A 13,235-nucleotide genomic window follows, 5' to 3' on the forward strand; every position below is an offset into this window, starting at 1 on the left:
GTATGTCTGTTCCTAGGTAACAGGAGTTATCTGGCAGAGGGAAATAGCAAAATTTCTATTTTTTTTCCAAAGTCTCCCACCACTTTTCCCCCCTTCTCCTTTAGGGAAAAAAAAAACAGCGCGCTTACGGACGATGCTTGCTGTCTTGCTGGGGGCCAGCACCAGCCTGCCACGCTGTGAGTTGCCTCTCCGAGCTCCGGGTAGCTCCGTTTTCGGGCTTCTCCGTAGTGCTGCAGGAGGCTCGGCGCGGCCCTTTGCAGAGGTGGCCCCTGACTTCTGCCTGGGGGGACAGCGTCATCCCCGGGGTATTCGATGCCCGAGGGGAGTCGGCTCGGCTTGTTCAGCGCGTGGCTGAATTTATCGCCCCCGACTTGCCATACGCTGCCTTGGTAGCAAGTATTTCATCCTAAAAGAGCCGACAGCGGCTGATCTCGATGCCTGCGTCGCCTCCAACCCTCGCGGTCGGTAACCCCCCCCCCCCCGGCCAACCCTCAGCATCCCGCGCTCGGGCTCGCAAAACCTTCCCGCACCAGCGGCTTCTTGGGGAGCCGCCTCGCTCGGAGCGCGTATCGCGCAGGCGGAGGATACCTTCGCCCCTAAAGACTGCGTGCTGCGTTTATCCAGGGCTGCGCTGAGCCCTCAGAAAGTCGGGGGGAGCTTTGACTTACCGGTCCCAGGGAAAATTCAGCGAGGCAGCGGGACTGAACAGAAAGCCGTAGGCAATGCTTTGTAGGTATTAAACAGCATTCAGGGCCCTGCTGGATATCTGGACCCCGAACGCGTCTCTCCGCCCTTGGCTATTTTACAGAAGCGTTAAAACGCAGCCATCTCGTAGCGCTCCTGGAGAGGACGAGGGTCCCGGCGCTGGGGGCCGGTTCTTCTGCCCCGTTGTGTTTCTGCCCGGTTGGGTGTATCGGTCAGGCCGCTTGGCTAGCTGCCGTGCTTTTTGTTTGTTTGTTTGTTTTGCTTTTTTTCCTCCCTTCCCCCACTCCTTTTTTTTTTTTTTTTTGTCTGACGCTTGACGTTTTTCTGCAGCTTCGGTGCCGGTTCCCGAGCGCAAACGCTGCGGGGCGGAAAGGCTCCGTCCGCGCGCCCCCGAGCAGCTTGCTTCTCCCGCGCCTTGCATAGAGCAGTGGATTTTGTGTTGTCTGCTCGGGAATTAGCCCAAATTAACTTGTGCCCTTGGGACGAAGGCAGGGCTACTAGCTGGATGCTTTCCCAGCAGAAATCCCCTGGCTTTTCTGGCTACCGCCGAGCTGCTCCCGTAGCACGTGGCCGTATCGATCTCCGCAGCGCGTGTGCGCGCGCTCGGCGCCCCGCGTATTCGCCGCCGAGTAACGGCACGCTGGAGATTCGAGCTAAATAAAACCTAAACTGTTTGCTTGCCCCATCTCCCGCGCCGGAGGGTGGGGTAAGTTCGCAAGCCGAACGGCTGGGCGACGTGTGCGCTTGAAATCGCCTCATTTTTTTTATTTCTCCCCACTGCAGCGGGTCTGCAGTATCAAAACGGGGGCCGGACCTGTGGGCGCTCCCGGTGCCGGGGTGCACAGAGGTCCCCGTTCCACCTTGGCAGCGCGCGAGCTTCGCGCCCGCGGAGATGGAGTCCAGCCGGTGCTGCTGCTGCTGCCGCAGGACGGATGGACGGACGGACAGACGGCAGCTTCTTCCCACCGCGCTCGTGCAGAGCCGCTGGCTCCCGAGGAAGCGCAGCGGCGGACTCGCGCCTTGTCCCCGCCGGGGAGGGGGGGAAAAGGAGCCGGGATGGCGTGGGGCAGCGGAAAAAGGGGGAGGAGGGCTTCGCTGGCAGGCCTGAGCCGGGCCGGGGGCCGCAACGCCGCTCGTACCCCCCCCCCCGAACGCGGGGAAGCGGCTTTGCCTAAGCCTTGGACTTCGGTCCGGTGGCCGGACTCCGTCCCCCGGGGCCCCCGGCGCGCACTGGGAGGTCGGGGACGGGCTCTGCCTCCGCGGGCAACGCTCTCGGCCCCGCGAGCTCGGTTGGAAGGCGGCAGCATCGGACCGGAGGGACCGAAGCGAAGCAGCCGCTCGCCTGCGGACGCCCACGTCCGGCGTCTCCCTCGGGGCTGGGCTCCAGACGCCCCATGTCCAGCCCCGGCCGGGGCTCAGCACCTTGGCTCTGCTCCCAGCTCTCCTGCTGCTCAGCTGGGTATTTTGGGAACAACTTTATCCCCGTCTCCAGTATGGGATGCAGATAACGGCCCTTCTGCGTGCTTGTAGGATAGGAGTGGGAATATCGCACCGCTGCGTAATGCAATGGGCGCGCAAAGCCACCAAAAAGCACTGCCACAGGATGGCAAAATCGGTGTTTCACTTACAGAAGAGTTTGTTTTATTCTCCGAATCCTTCTAAACCGTAACAGTTTCTTCTAGAAATGCTTAAATATCCCAAACTATTTGAAAGGCTCAAACAGGGACGGTTATTGCACCACGGGCAGAAGAAAGCAATTCTCCCGGCTGTGACCTCCTTTACCAAGTGAGCACAAGGAGAGACTTCTTACGGCTGAATTATTTATTTGAATATTATCATTGTTTCCATGGTGCTCATCCCAAAGCAAGGCTCATAAATGTCTAGCGCGGCGCGTTGCAGCCTCGCGCTGGGAAGAGGGAGGCCGAGCAGGGCCGCTTCTTCACAGCCCCTCGGTTTCGGAGCGGAAGAATCGGCCGCAGCTGAGCAGCTTCCAACAGCAGCAATTAAACCATCAGAGCTCAGCGAGGCGAAAGCTTAACGCAACCTAAAACTTGGAGGAAACTTTTCTGGTTTATTTTCCGCCAGGGAAAACAGGTCCCAACTTATAGCAAATCCAAGGTGACACGAGGGACTGAAGGCTCATCTGGCCTCCAGTCCCCACCAGCCTGAAACTCCAACCTGTTGCAAGGGGAGTGACAGGAGCTCCCCGGCTCCACCTCGGCAGCAGCACGAGCAGCTTTTGCTCTGGGTGCTAGAGCCATAGTTATTTCTAGGCATTACCCCCGGTAGCACGACCGTGCCGGCCTCTCAGACCTGCGCCGCGCGCCGAGGGGGTGCATTGCCCAAACGCCGGCAAAACTGCGCCTGCTGTCGGCAGCTGGCTGAGCAGGGCTTTAGGGAGAGCTTTCGAAGACACCGTTGGCGCAAGTGGATGCTGCAGGTCCGCGGCAGGCTGCTCTGGAAAGGCTTAAGCGCTTGCAAAATTCCTGCCCTTGGTGTATTTAAAGCACTGTCACTCATTAAGGGATAACGCAGATCTGCTTGGAGCTTGATCCATCTTCTCCTGCATCCAGCTGGCTGTGCCTGGTCCCAGCTACTGGGGCAGATCAGCAATCGGGAACTTGGAGGGGGGTTTTCCACCCACCGTGGCCGATGGCTTTGGCAAACGCGCCTCCCCAGTGGTGCAGAGAGCTGCTGTGAGGCTTGGAAGGAGCAGGAGGGCGCCGGGCAGCAGAAGGGTGCCTGGTCGCTGCACGAGCATCCCACAACCCGCAAGTCCTGCAGGAAATCAGTGACTTCAGCCAGAGCTGGAGCAGTTGTGGCCTCTGAGGGCCAGTTTGGGGGTTACGGAGATCTGCCTTCCTTAAACATTGACATATAAATGCCAGACATCTACAGCCAGGTGGACTTAGCCCCGATCCGTGCCCGGAGGAGGTGGGACAGCGGAGTCCCACCAGGCGCTCAGCTGTTCCCATCCGGCTCCGGGCTCTGCCCGAGGGAAGCCCCTTGGCAGATCCCTTTTCCCTGCCCCAGATCTTTCAGCCCAGGTTCGATCCGCTGTTGCTGGCCGCTCTTCGTAGCTGAGGTTTGCGTCAGCAATGGCTGACTGCAGCCTCCTGTCTCAGTTCCCTGGCTCTAGGGCTCCTATAAATTTCCAGGCCAGGGAAGGTGTTTCCCGCTATCTGCTTGTCTTTGTTTTCTCCATTTGCATTAGGATCACTTGTTAAATGTATTTCCCGGTTGACCTCAGCCCCGAACGGCTCCAGCTCCCTTCAGGAATTGCGAAGGAAAAGCACCAATCCTGCTTGCAAACTCCTCACGCCTCTCAAACCGCCGAAGTGCCCAGCGGAGACGTTTCCTCCAGCGGCCAGACGCAGCCGAACGAGTCCTTGCGTGAAGGTTTCTCACCGGCTAGAAGGTTTCTCACGGGGCGGCGGGGACCTGACTTCGGACGTCACCTCCCAGCGGCGGCTGCCGCCGGAAGGGTTTCGTTACCCTGTACGCGGCGGCCGGTCGCAGCACGGCCGCGCTCCCCTCGACGCTTCCACGGCTCCGCTCAGCGGAGACGGGGGCAAATTTTAAAGTTTCAGTTGCTCCTCGCTCCCGCCCAAGGGTTTGGATTCAGGGTTTTTTCGGGCCGCACGCGCGCGCAGACGCGCCGAGCTCTTGCTCCCCTCTCCGCTCCCTCCTCCCAGCCTCTTGCCCCGAGCGTTTGGGGACGGCGGGGAGGAGATCTCATCGCCTCGGCGCCCACGCCAGCCGCCCCTCGGCGCGTCGGAAGATTTTAACACGAGCCCCCGGCGTGGCTTGGCGTGACGGCAGCCGGGGGCGCGGCGCGGGGAGAGCCCAGCTGCGGCCGGTGCAAGCGCCGGGGCTAAACCCAGACCCCTAAATCGCTCCTAAAGAGGCTTGTGGCTCAGGCCGCTCCCGCGCCGCAAATCCGCCCGCCCGCCGCGCCGAGCCGCGCCGCGGCCGTCTGCGGGCCCTATAGCACATATTCCTGCGGGACCTGCCCACTAGAGGGGCTCTATCCCGTGGCGGGGCCTGTCCCCTGGGCAGGCTGTACGTATAGGTGAGCTATACCCTACAGTGGGTCCTGTTCCCTGTGGAAGTGTGTGTGTGTGGGAAGCTGGCCCCTATATAGGCTGTATCCTACCGTGGAGCTACCCCCATAGGGGAGTCAACCTACTGGAAAGCTGTACCTATAGTAGCGGCTGCTCCCTGTTTAGCAGCTGTCCCCTACAGAGCAGCCTGTCCCCTACAGGGGGCTGGATCTATAGGGGAGCAGCCTGTCCCTGATAGAGCGGTCTATCCCCTACAGGGGGCTGGATCTATAGGGGAGCGGCCTGTCCCCTATAGAGCGGTCTGTCCCCTACAGGGGGCTGGACCTATAGCAGAGCAGCCTGTCCCCTATACAGTGGCCTGTCCCCTACAGGGGGCTGGACCTATAGGGGAGCTGTCCGTCCCCTATAGAGCGGCCCGTCCCCCACAGGCGCCGCCCCCGCCGCCGGGCAGCAAGGAGTTAAGGGAACAGCGGCGGCGGCGGCCGCCAAGCGCGCGGCTGCCGTAAAGCACCGCTCGCTGCCGTAAAGCACCGCTCGCTGCCGCGCAGCCGCGTTCCCGCTTCCCTCTCCCTCGCGCCGCGGCCCTTCGCTCGCCTCAAGCCGCCTATTCTCGAACGCGCTTTACGCCAACGACGTTGCGCCACCACCCGCCCTTCGGCTGCGCTTGCGCTCAGCTCCGCCGGGCCTCTAAGCTTCGGAGTTGGTATTCAGGAAGGGCGCTTGCGCCGGCGGCGTGGCGGGGGGCGCATGGGTGCGCGCGGAGCCTACGCCGGCGGCGTAGAGGTGTCGCTGGCTGGCCGCTGCCCGCGGAGTGGTGAGGGGAGGCGAGCGGCGGCGGCGGCGGCTTAAGAGCGACCCGGCGCGGGGGGGGCGCCGCCATGGGGAGGCCGCGGGGCAGCGGCAGCGCGGCCCGCCGCTGAGCGCCTGCGGAGGTAACGGCCGCCGGGGCTGCCCTGTTGCTGCCGCTGGCCGCGGCCGGGTCCGGGTCCGGGCAGAGCCGGCGTGGGGAGGGGGGGGGGGTTGGAGGGGGCGGCTTGGGGGGGGGGGGGGCGGGGGCCCGGGGGGCGCTGAGGGGGCCGGGGGGAGCGCGGGGGGCTGCGGCCCGGCGCCGCCTCGCTGCGTCTCCTCTCGTTTTGTAGCCCGCGGGAGGGGAGGCCCCGCACCCCCCCCCCACACCGCAGCCCCGGCTCGCCCCCTCCCCGCCTCCAGCCCCGTCTGGGGCCGGGCCCCGGCCTCGTGTCCCCCCCCGCTCCGGGTTGTGTCCCCCCCCCTCCGGGTTGTCCCCCCCCCCCCCCCCGCACCCCGCGCTGGCCTGGCTGGCGCAGCTGGAGCCTCGCAGGATGTTGGCTCCTTTGTATGTGGCTTTCCTCTCTCTCCAGCGGGCTTGGGAAGTGTTTATTTGGGGAAAGGGGTTGTGCTGAATCCTGGGCTTTAAAATAGCTTTCCCCCTCCCACCCCTTAGCAAAGCTGTTAAGGATGAACGTGAGAAACTGGAAAAATCCCCCCCCCCCCCACACACACCCTGTGTCTGCCCCCACCAGAAAGGAGCTGACTTTAACTGTTCCTCAGGCAGCTGAAAGGGGAGATTTGCGCACAAGGAGCAGCTCCCTCGTGCCAGCCTCGCGAGCAGGGAGCGGAGCCGGCGGAGGCCTGTGGCTCCTGTTCGGTGACTGGCAGAAGTGACTCCAGTTGGGGCCCTTGGACCTGTAGGTTAAACGAATTGAAGTTATGGGGGTGTTAGGAAAAGAGTTTTTTTTTTTTCTTTTGAGGAAATGCTTTTGCAGCCTGCACTGCTTAGGGACCCGCCATGTTATACGTGTTTCTGAAGTTTGAGAATGAAGTTTGTTAAACCTCATTTGGGTTGCCATGAAATTAGTCTGTTCTAAACAAGTTGAAGGTAACTGGAAACTTGCTCCTGTGCTGATGGTTGGTGCGTGGATGGTTTGCACCGGTGTGTTTGGAAGTTGCCTCGTGAACTAATCTGTTTGTTTTCCTTTTGTACAACAAGTGGTTGGATATCTGGAAATGAATTCTGAGGAGTGTGTAAGTTCATCTGCCAGCTGGACTGTCCTGTCAGCGTGCCGCACACAGCGTGCCCCCATCTGCCCACTGCCAGCACAGGGGTTTAAAAATTGGGCCTTACATAACAGATTGGAGAAAAGGTTTGGTGTTTGCCAATGTGTCTGAAAAAGAATTGCTCTAAATTAGGGCAGGAGGCCTCCATGGGGATAGTGTGGAGAGGCCTTCTCTGTGGCCTGGTAAGCTTGACTGCAGTGAGTAACTTGCCAAAACTTTTTTTGGTTTTGTTTTAATTCAGTGCATTTCAGGTAAAATTGGCGTTGACCGGTGTTTCACTGCTTATCGCCTCTTAGTCCCCTAAATGGGTTGTAGTCCTGTGGCACAGGCAAAAGATGATCAAAAGCAAATCTGCTGCCAAGCTGGTGGCAGCTTCTCCTAAGTTAGTGGTGCTATGCACATTTGGGGAGCCTCTGAGTTCCTCTCCAGCTCCATGGCCAAAGGTGGCCTGCTGATTTCCTAATTAGCTTGTAGGAGCTGCTGCCTTCTGATGTCAAACTGCATTGGGATTTGATCTCTTAGTAGTTGGTTTATAAATCTGTAATGCCTTATAAGTCTGTTCTGTAGTTTTCTCTGCAAAAACAGCTGCCTTCCTAGTTTACACTTGCATCAAAATGACTGGGGTACAGTTGGTAGCCGTTAGCAGGGGAGAATGTTTTTCTGTACAGCAGTTTCTTTGGGAGCACTGAATGGAGCTCTGTATTACTGCCCCTGCAGTGTGGTTCGTGTTTGGTTTTCTTGTTGCAGCACTCTTCAGAAGAGTGCGTGAAGAGGAGGAAGTTGGCACTTGTAGTTCAGCAGGTTTCTGAATTCTGCCCTGTGAGTGCCTCGCTCTGCTGGTGTCGGAGTACAGTAGAGAGACTCTGCATTGCCTCTTTTCTTTTCTTTTTCTTTTCTTTCTTTCTTTTTTTTTTTTTTTTTTTTTTTTGTATTCCATTTCTCAGCTCCTGTGCAGCCCAAGCATTGTCAAAAGTGTTATTATGAGAGTGACTCAGCGGATCAATGCGAATGACATGAGGCTTGTGCTTATGGTCAATCAGTATTTTTCCCCCTACCCTCCAGCCCCGCTAGGCTGGAAGAGATGATGCCGTAGAGCAACTGCCAGTAAACATGTTTACTGGTCTTAGTTGGGCCTGATTGTGTTCTACAGGCTTCTCTTTGCCCTGTGATACAAGCAGTGGTTTTCCTAGCTCCTGTGGCTGAGCGATGCTGTGATGGGCTTTGCTCTGAGCTGCAGTCCTTTGCTTTGACCAGCCCATCTTACATATATCCATAGCCCTTGGAGTCTGGGGGTCTCACAGAGCTGGTAAAAGGACTAGTCCTAGCGTGAGACTGTCAGAGTAGGCAGCTGTCCGTCTGCGTTTTTCAGATGGGGGAACTGCAGCACTACAGATCCCCAGAAGCTCGTCTGAGATGGTAAGGAAGTCTCTGGTGTGTGGCAGGTCCTGTTGTGCTTTGGCCCCTTCCTGGTCAGTTTAAATGCAAGCGATGCAGCCCTCGTGGCTGCAGCATGGACTCTTATGTTCCTTTCAATGAAAAGTGCCTTGCAGGCAGGGCAGGTTAACGTGGAATTTTGGACTTCTGCTCAGTAACCTGTTCTGCCTCCCACTACTCTTGTGATTTCTCATCTTCCCTTGTGATGTTGCTGAGAGGGCAAAGACTCTGATACTAACGTAGGAACTTCTTTTGTGTGCTTGCAGTTGCTTTCTGCTCGGAGCTTGTGGGAATGGCTCTGCCCTCAGTGCTGTCGTTGGGCTTTGACTAGACAGACTTGGCTTGGCCTGGCACAGTGAGATGCCGTGGAACGGAGCCTCCTTCTGCTGGCCCAGATGTGGAGCTGCTTGTACTAGTTCAGCACCGTAAGAGCTAGGAGGGGAGGAAGGGGGAACAAATCCCATTGTGACACTGGAATTCTGCTGGAGAAAAAGTTCTCTTCCCGTTAGAAAAGCTGTGTGTTTATAAACAGTTTTGGTTTTTACTAGAGTGGATGTTTATTCTTCTACTGGCAGTCAGTACCTCCGGTAAGTCCGTAGCTGTAGAGAAGAAGCAAGATTCAGTTGTGAGGAAAATATAAAGGTGACTTTCTGCTGGAGCAGCTGCAGAGAGACTGCTTGGGCTCGTTCTGGCTCTCAGGTTCACTCTAGTTGCCCTCTGCCTTTTCGCCAGTTCTCTTAAATTCTTGCTCATGCTGCAACGCTGAGCTGACTTTCTGTTAGGTAGAGCCTCCTCTTGCATGTGTTTTCCCTGATTCCTCATAACTGATTTAGAAAGAAAGAAAAAAAAGTTAAGGCAGGGCATGCACCTGGTTGAGTTGTTCCAAAATATCCCCCTGCCCTGTCTTTACTATGTTATCAGCTGTTGGGATGGCGCTTTGGTAGCTGATGTGAAGCATGGATCTACTCTTTCAAGGCTTGTCTTGCCTAGAGGTATGCAGAGTTGTGCTCTTCACCTCTGCTTCAGAGGTCTATCAGGTTGCGGCAACACTGTTGTGATCGGGAGGAAAAATGGTACAGTGAGTACTGGAGGTAAATGCTTGTAATGTGTGGAAAACAAAAAGCATGTGTTCCATTTGCTGCAATGGTAATTTTACAGCAGATTGGTGTGCTTAAGTTTGGAGCTGATCCCGTGCTTTGTGATTTAGGAAATGATTCTTCAGGTAAGCAGAAACTTGCAGGTAAAACCTTGCAGGGCACTTTAGAATGCTGCGTGGCGTGAGATGTCCCTGATTTCTTTAATGGCCCACAATAAGGAGAGTGTGTTCCTGGGGCAGAGGAATGCAATTAGCTCTTGAAAGGCTTTAAATGGCTTCCTTAGTTCTGAAAAGGTCATGGACAAATTTTGCTACATGTCCAGGAAGAGTTTCCAGTGCCCGTAAAGTCTGTATTCTCCTACTGGAAGGTTAGTGACAGTTCTCGTTTTCCAAATGATATCCTGCTGGCATCTGCCTTCTCCCCTGTAATCAGACTAGTGTTGTTTAAAATGTAGTTGCAGCATAAGCACTCTCACTTCTAGGAAATGAATGTCTTGATTGTCTAGAGGCTAGTTCACCTGAGGTAGTAAAATTGAATACTCCCGTGATCTCTTCTGCTAAAAAGACTTGCAGTAAGATGGTGACTTGAGGGAAACTTGGAATCCTGTTCCAGGTACAGACTAGCTCAGCCTCGGGCCTGGGAAGGGACTCCCAGCGCTACAGGCTTCTCGGCTTTCTCCCAAGGGTTGGATGTTGGAGGCTGTATTTGACTGCCTGACTTGGTATGGGGTGGACGGTGCTTTGAAAAAGAGCTGGAAAGTGCTGGTTTGTTTGATGTTTGTGGAACAGAGGTGGTAGTATGTTGAATACAGGGGCAGTAGCTGGGATGAGCCAAGACACTGTTGCAGACAGATCTTGGAAATTAAGCCCTTGTTGGACTCCTACAGAGACGTTGAGAACCTGGATGGAGAGATTTTTTTTAATCATTTGTTTTTATGTCCACCAACCAAAGAGTGTCCCATAACCCTTTGTTATTTAATGTAATGTTTTTTAATGAAGGAGGCCTAACATTTGCTTTCCAAATGGTAAGTCAGATGTTTAACAGGCGATGTTTGGGCTTTGTCAACCTGAGAACGATGTTCTTAAGTTAATTGCTATGGAGTTAATATTGGTCTTGAACTTAGTTTTTTTCTGAAACTTTCCTTTGGTAGAGTTTTGCAGACCTGCTAGTCTGCAGCTGGGCAGACCTGTGCACGAGGAGGAGTGCTGGTAGGGTTTCATGGATACTGGGTGAGTATGGCCAGTCTTGAGCGGGTCATTTCCTTTCCAGTCCGGATGCTGGAAAGTCACGCTGAGTGTGACTGTTGCCTAGGGGTGTTGGACAGGATGTTAGGGGGTGAATGGGCTCTGAAAGGTCAGTAGTAAGCCAGCACAAAACTAAAGTGGAGATGTGATGCTTCTACTGCTCAGAAGCTCCATTCTTATAGATGGTTATTGATGTGTGTGTCTTCAGGAAGAAAATCTTGCTGCTTCTTGGTTTTGAGATAACACTGAGGTATAACAACAAAGCAAGAAACCCTTTTTGTTTTCCTTTGTTGGCATAGGCCTTTCGAGGTGATGAAGTTTGTACTCTCTCTATCTAGTTTCTCCAGTTTGATGCCAGATGAGAGTAGGACTTTCCAGCATCTTCCACGTTACCTGTGTTGGCAAGGGACAGACCAAGGCTCTCCTGGAATAACCCCACTCCCGACTATGTAGATTTCTCTTATCCTGAGGATGTTGTAGGTTTTATTTGAAGTTTAGCTTTTGTACTCCCTAGCATAGAGAATGTTAACGAAACTAATGAGAACATGCATTAGAAATGGAGATACGTTATATATATTGGACGAGACTGCTCATGTTTTCTAGCAGCAAATCTTTGGAGCAGCAGTTGCCTTTTCCATTGACGGGTTTGGGGGCAGCATGACATGGGACAAGGTATTGGAGGTGTTGATGCTGACAGGTACAGACTAGTCTCTGGCTTGAGCCATGGGGATTCATGCACAAATTTGCATGCTGGAGCTAGTCGTTCAGTGGGCTTCTGTGGTTGGGGAAAGAATAGGAAGTGCTTTGAGGGATAAACCCGTGCTGTTTTCAGAGTGATGTATACCTGGTAAGGGGATCCTGAGAAGAGATTGTCAGAGCTTTGAAGCAAATCTTCAGCCTAAAATGTTGTGGTAGGTGTCTTGGTGCAGGGAAGAGGGGAATGAGAAGAGAGAATTCCAGCACGCAAGGACCATCATGGCTATTCTGTGCTGCTGGCTGATAGAGACACCCTGCAGGCTGAACTTGAAGCAGGAGCTCGGTTAGCTGGATGTACATGTCTCTGAGCGATAGCAAGGGATGTTGCTAGGAAGCAGCTCTCTGTTGTTCGGGCCCGTGTTCTCCTTCCTCGGCCAGCTGCTTGGAGTGTGGGAGCAAAGAAAGACTGCTCCTAGGGCTCACCAGATCTGCAGGCTCCGAGTTCAGGAATGTAAAAGGGAGGCTCAGCTAACACTTACACCACGCTGAATTGAGCTGGATATAGAATAAGTGCTGTGAACTTGTGATATTATGCAGCATGTTTTTCAGGCACACTTGCACTGCGTTGTGGTAACCTTTCTCTAGCCAAATCTGTTGGTAAAGCTGTTGTGGCATTTGCTGCTGAGAAGCAGTGGTCAGACACTCTCCATCTGAACATACTCTGGTTTCAGGTGGTTTTGGCACGCGCTTTGCCTTAGCTTGTGGAGTGCAGACGCAGGCCTGCCTTCAGCAGGAGGTGTGTGAGCAGCAGAGGCTCGTCTGCCGATGGGCTTGGCTCGGAGTGGCTGGGCATTGCAGAACTGCTCCGGGCTGAGGTGAAGCTGGCTCTCTGCGGAGGCTCTGGCCACTTGGGAATGGCGAGACGGAGTTGTGACGGAAGCACTCCTCCCCTGTTCGGCATGGAAAATACCCACAGCATCCCAGAGCCTGTGTGCAAAATGTGCTCCAGGTGTCCTGACCTCCCTGCAATTTTCTTCCTCGCTCTCCCCTCTCCCTTTCTCGTGCTCACCTCTCTCGGACTCTTTGGGTCTCTACCTTGTTGGGGTACTTCCTCACCACGGCTAGCACCTCTGCCAGGTAGCTGGGCTACCTGTGTAGCAGGGACAGCCCAGAGCGTTTTATGCACTAGGGAGGTAAGCTTGAACAGCAAGTGAGAACGGAGGCAGTCCTGGCAGCACAGCCAGCAGAGGAGAGGTTAAGGAAGGAAGGAAGGAGAGGTTACAAATGTCCTGGCTGCAGTCTCGTGGCACCTACGGTTCCCAGTAAGTCTTCTGTAGTGTCTCTCCGAGTACACGTGTGGACCTGGAAACGAGACTTAGTCTTGGGCATGGTGCAGAGGATGCGCTGCAGAGGGCTTGGCTTGGTGGCGGCAGGCACCTGGGGTGGGATAAAGCACTAGCAAGGGACAGTTCCCGCTGCCTGTTGGGGTCCTGGCAGGGGACACAGAGGGACCTGCCTTCTGATGTCTCCTAGAGAAGAGTATATAACACACAGTGCTTTGCTCCTGTTCTTATTTAGAGCCAGAAATCAAAGTCCAGAGCAGTGCTTCTGCAGCCAGAATCGTTTAAAGGCACTTGCTGTTGTTTTAGGGCCAATATTTAACTTCCTCATATGATGAGGAATGCCTGCTAGCCTCTAAATATTTGACTTAAGGAAAAAGTTTGAGAGAAGAGTTTCCCATGCTGTGGACAAGCAGGGGATTACAGGAAAGGAGTAGGAAGCCACTGTATTTGCAGGGTTATATAAAACAGCCTGTGTTCCTCTTCTGGTGTGGCAGGTATTGAGGCAGCTCTCTGCTGAGCTGCAGCGCAGGAGCGGCTGGAAGGAAATGTTTGTGTGCTCCGGAGGCTGTAGCAGTG

The 13,235-nt window shown here is 55.2% G+C and overlaps 1 protein-coding gene across 3 annotated transcripts in view; it reads left to right on the plus strand.

Annotated features, from left to right (window-relative positions):
- The first annotated feature begins 5,412 nt into the window (after positions 1-5,412).
- Positions 5,413-13,235, plus strand: part of CSNK1G2 (casein kinase 1 gamma 2) — a 50,316-nt gene continuing 42,493 nt past the window's right edge. For 2 of the 3 annotated variants that reach the window (XM_062596610.1, XM_062596615.1), the window contains exon 1: positions 5,595-5,701. The gene's annotated coding sequence lies outside the window, so the exon portion shown is untranslated. Of the gene's footprint in view, positions 5,469-5,594; positions 5,702-13,235 lie in introns of those variants that run through there. The other variant, XM_062596611.1, reaches the window with a different exon arrangement.

The sequence above is a fragment of the Rhea pennata genome, chromosome 27 (assembly GCF_028389875.1).
Source record: "Rhea pennata isolate bPtePen1 chromosome 27, bPtePen1.pri, whole genome shotgun sequence".
Taxonomy (NCBI): Eukaryota; Metazoa; Chordata; class Aves; order Rheiformes; family Rheidae; genus Rhea; species Rhea pennata.